A 5,000-nucleotide genomic window follows, 5' to 3' on the forward strand; every position below is an offset into this window, starting at 1 on the left:
AAGGGGAAAAACAGTCTTTAAAGAAAATAAATAACAAGTTTTAGTGTCTCGTATGTTGATTGTGACTGTATTGTTATTATTACGGGATGTATGGTAGCGAGCATGTGGTCTCGAGATGTCAAATGATTAAAACATTTTATTGTTATAAATCGAGTTGTTTAGTGTATTAATTAGGACGAAGACACCACATTTGGCGACGAGGAAAACGGATATTTAACTCGCCGAACGGCTGTTGAAGTGGAAACGTGTTTAAACGGTGGACAAAACTCGCACAGATGGTCGTATGCCTGAGCGGATTACCTGGATTGCCTGTCGTCGACGCTGTCGGTGAAGCAGCTACACTTGCACAACGATGGTTAACTTGGAAAGAGGCATTTGAGCTCTATGTTACTGCCTCGGGAATCAGTGACCCTATACAAAAAAGAGCGCTACTACTTTACCTCGCTGGACCCAAAGTCCGAGATGGTTTCCACAATTCGATTCCTGCCGAAGCACGAGGCGAAGCGAAAGATTACAAAAAAAGCTTTAGACTGCCTGTCGGAACACTTCAAGCTCAAAACGAACGCTCCGATGGCCCGACAGACATTTAGCGGCTACTCCATTGGCTGGCGAAACCATCAACAATTTTATTACTCGCCTGCAGAAACTAGTAGAACAGTGTGACTACGAGGGCGAAAGGGACAATCAGGTGAAAGATCACGCCATTTCCTGCCTGAATGACAAAAATCTTAATTGCAAGTCAAAGTTGTACCGTGAGGAAACACTTACTCTCAGGAAACTCCTGAAAATCGTCAGTCAGTACTGACAAAGCAGCGCTTATTCCTATCCTCGAAAGCCAAATAAACAGCTTGTCCAGTGATCCAAAACAAGGGGAGAAATGTTGGCGGTGTGTTAAAGTGGTGACTTCGCGAAAGATTGCCGTCGCTTACGTGACCACAACTGCGGAAAGTGCTGCAAAATGGGTCATTTTGAAGGAAATCCAAAGGAACAACGTGATATACACAACGTGACCGGAGACACGAGTGCAGAGAACCGTGTAAGCATGCAATGATGATTTTTACGTGTTCAACGCCGAGAGCACTGATGGACAGAACACTATGAAACTCATGATTGAAAATAAGCTTGTAGACGTTGTTATTGACTCTGGTGCTAGTTGTAATTTAATTTCAAAGGAAATGTTTCATTTTGTAACGGGGGATAATGCTAGCTTGTTGGAGTGTAATAAGAGGGTTTATGCTTATGCTTCTGTGGAGCCACTCCAGCTTAAGGGAAGGTATGGGTTTAATGAGCAAGTACCACAGACCCACAAATCCCTGTATACTAGGTTTAATGTAATGTGCGGTATGGCAGCAACGCTTCTAGGCCGTGAAGCCTCCGAGTTGCTGGGCGTAAGGGTCGGCGTGTCCATTAACAGATGTGATGTTAAATCTGATGACATGGAAAACCTTGCAAACCAAATTGACAGAAAGGCCCTACTAAAGCCCAAATTCCCAAAAGTATTTCAAGGTTTTGGCAAGCTCAAGGGGTATCAGCTAAAACTCCACAATGATGAGAATGTTCAACCAGTCGCTCAGCCAGTACGCAGAATTCCCTTTAGTAGAAGAGCTAAAGTCACTGAGAAACTTGAAGAATTGCTCAAACCTGATGTCATCGGTATATGCAGGTATAAGCGCTTACTCTTTGGCGTGAACTTGGCCACGGAAAAATTCCAACAAATCGTGTGGCAAGTAATTAAAGGCTGCCAAGGTGCATACAACCTCCATGATGACCTGCGAGTCCTTGGGGCAGACGACAAAGAACACGATGAGAACTTAGACAGGGTCATGCGCAAGCTAGAGGAATGTGGCCTCACCCTGAACTATGATAAGTGTGGCATTGATTTTAGTAGTATAGTTTACATCGGTAATGTACTCTCTGGTGAAAGACTGAAAGTCTCCAGTGAGCGAGGGAAAGCTATAGTTGAAGCACCAACGCCCCAGAACCAGTCTGAAGTAAGACGTTTCCTCGGGTCAGTTCAATATGGCGCGAAGTTCATCCTAAACTTTGCAACCATATCAAGTCCATTGTGGGACCTAACCAGCAAAGATGCTAAGTGCCAGTGGGGTGCAAAGAGAGCAAAGCCTTTCAAGAAATCGAAGACCTGCTAACTAGAGCACCAGTGATGGTCTACCACAGACAAGGTGCCACTGCACGGCTCACAAACTATGCCTCTCCTGTTGGAGCTGGAGCGATCCTGGAGCAAAACAAGAAGACCGGAAGCTTAGGAAAGTTGAAGCAAGATACTTCTAATCTGAAAGAGAAACTCCAGCTGTCAGATGGGCTTGCGAGAAGTTTTACCTGTACCTATACGGAATTAAATTCGAGATCCGTACTGACCACAAGCCGCCAGTCACAGTACTCAGTGCAAAGTCCAAACCTCCATCTGCCCGGATAGAAAGGTGGCTCCTGTACTTGCAGCAATTCCAATACACGTTGACACGCGTACCAGGCAAAGATAATGCTGCTGAAGTCCTCAGCCGCCTACCCGTTGGCTCAACTCAAGATGAGGACACCTGACAAATTAAAGATTTTGCATACAGCGTGGCAAGTGCAGCGGCGCCAGCCGCTTTACTGCCCAAGAAAGTCGAGACTGCCACAGCAGATGATTCAACTAGTACGAAAAGCTGTGACGACCGGTGACTGGAGCCGGTTGTCAGGCACCACGTACAAAGCGGTTAAAGAAGAACTGTGGGTAGTAGGACAAGTGTTTATGAGAGGAACTCGTATTGTGATACCTCAGCCTTTGGAAACAAACCATCATGTTGGCACACGAAGGTCATCAGGGCATGGTCCCTACTAAAGCCAGGTTGTGAGAGAAAGTGTGGTGGCTTCAAATGGACAGACAGGTGGAGGATGCCATACGTTTGTGCCATCCCTATCAGCTTGTAGGACCAAGAGCAAAACCAGAACCTGTGATGTCAAGCAGTTTGCCTGGTGGACCCTGCCAAGAGATCTCGGTTGATCTTCATGATATCTCAAATGGTGAACACCTCTTGGCGGTTGTCGACTATTACTCTCGTTGGCTAGAGGCCATTCCCCTGAAGAAGACGAATGCACAACACGTGATAAAGAGTATGCAAGCTATTTACAGAACACATGGATTACCAGAAACTCTCCGCAGTCACAATGGACCACCATTCGCGTCAAAGGAATTTGAGGTCATCCTAGAATACTTGGGGATAAGCCACAAGAAGGGCGTACTCTATTGGTCACAGAGCAACGGATAAGTGGAACGTGGCAAGAAACAATTCTGAAGATAGCGCGAATTGCTTCAGAACTTTCTCTTCCAGTATAGAGTTACCCCACATACTGTTACTGGAGTGTCGCCTGCAGAACTATTGATAGAGAGGACACTGCGCGACAAGCTTCCTCGAGTTGAATTTTCCAAAGACGTTACAACGGACGCATATTGGCAACAGCTGTTGAGAGAGAGACAATCGTGCAAAATTCCGCCAAAAGGAATATGCAGACAGAACACGGGCAGCTAAACACAGCAATATTGAGGAGGGTGGCAAGGTGCTATTAAAGCAGACACGTGAAAACAAGCTCTCACCTAACTGTGAGCCAGAATCCTACAGTGTCACTCGCAAACATGAAAATGCTGTCATCTTACAAGACACAAGTGGGAACAATAAGATGCGCAACATTGCTCACATGAAAAGGTTTGTTGATCCTGAAACTGTTGACAAAGCGGAAAGAGATCCGCAGCCACACCTACCCGAGCGGCCAGTGCAGCCCGAAAAGGATCACCCGAATACCAGCCCCAGTCAACCAACAGCAGATACACGGAAAGCTCCATCTGGCCCCTTGCCTTCAGTTGCTTCGCGCCCTCTGCCTGCCAGGCAAGCACCCGCCTGAATGCAAGATTATTTATGCGCATAGTTTAAATTATTCAGAAGAAAATAAGAGAATCTGAACTTTCTTTCAAACACTTTATTAGTCACTTTAACTTTTTTATCTCCACCTTTATAGATATACTTGTTTGTTTTTGTAATAACTTAGGGGAGATGTAGTGTCCCGTATGTTCAGCATGTGGTCTCGAGATGTCAAATGATTACAGTGCTGCGCGCGGTACCGTGAACAACCAGACAGTTTTTTGACATTTTTTTTGACATATTTTTGACGAGTTTGATGCTTGGTAATCGGCAACTGACCAATCAGGGAGCAGATAATCTTGTAAGGCGGAGTAGATCTCTCAGCGTGATATCCATTAGAAAGAACATGGCAACGTACCAGGTGAAGGTGAAGTACGGGGAGGAAAGATTTAGTACTTTCTTGATCAAGGATATCTCCTTTGCTAAGCTTATGCAGGCGATAAAGCAAAACTGTTCACCGCTTGCACACTTACCCGCTTCAAACATTCGTGTAAGATATCGCGACGAAGACGGCGATATGATCAATCTGTCGGAAGATCCAGATGATTTTGCTTTTGGCGAGATGCTAAGGCTAGGAGTGCAAAAGAAGTCAAGGATCGGGACTACGGAAAGTTTTTTCTTCAGGCAAGCGAAGTAGATTCGCCGCTGCCGAGAAAACTGAGACGAATGGACGTGGAACTGCCGAGTTCTTCAGCTTCTAACGAATTCAAGTCGCTGCAACCGAAGCATTTGTCTTTCACACCAACGCCTGGCGCGCATCTCGCAACTACGACAGCTCCAAAAAATGCCAAGAAAAGTAATTTGGACTGCCAGCGACGGGAAATGGAAGAAAATCTTAAGGTTTTGAAAGTACAAGTTGCTAGCGCAAAAGAAGAATTGGAGAAACTGAACAGTGAATCCAGACATTTTCAGTCGCTCAGTGATATTCGAGCTCGACACTGTAACAACTGTCATTGCAGTGGTCACACAAAAGTAAAATGCTCAAAACCTCCTTGCACGGACATCAGTGTGTGTAAAATAATAGAAAAGCATCCCGAACACAAAACGAAAATTAGCCAACTTTAGCGTGAGATTAGATCTCTGGAA

At 45.4% G+C, this 5,000-nt stretch overlaps 2 protein-coding genes and 1 pseudogene across 2 annotated transcripts in view; 1 reads left to right on the forward strand and 2 right to left on the reverse strand.

Annotated features, from left to right (window-relative positions):
- Nucleotides 1-5,000, reverse strand: part of LOC145493796 (carbohydrate sulfotransferase 11-like) — a 116,519-nt gene that overhangs the window by 66,988 nt on the left and 44,531 nt on the right. The window lies entirely within an intron of this gene.
- LOC145492631 (uncharacterized) overlaps nt 1-5,000 on the reverse strand; it is a 79,021-nt gene that overhangs the window by 29,418 nt on the left and 44,603 nt on the right. The window lies entirely within an intron of this gene.
- Nucleotides 4,100-5,000, forward strand: part of LOC145493121 (uncharacterized) — a 1,328-nt pseudogene continuing 427 nt past the window's right edge.

This window comes from Orbicella franksi, chromosome 7 (assembly GCF_964199315.1).
Source record: "Orbicella franksi chromosome 7, jaOrbFran1.1, whole genome shotgun sequence".
NCBI classification, from domain to species: Eukaryota; Metazoa; Cnidaria; class Anthozoa; order Scleractinia; family Merulinidae; genus Orbicella; species Orbicella franksi.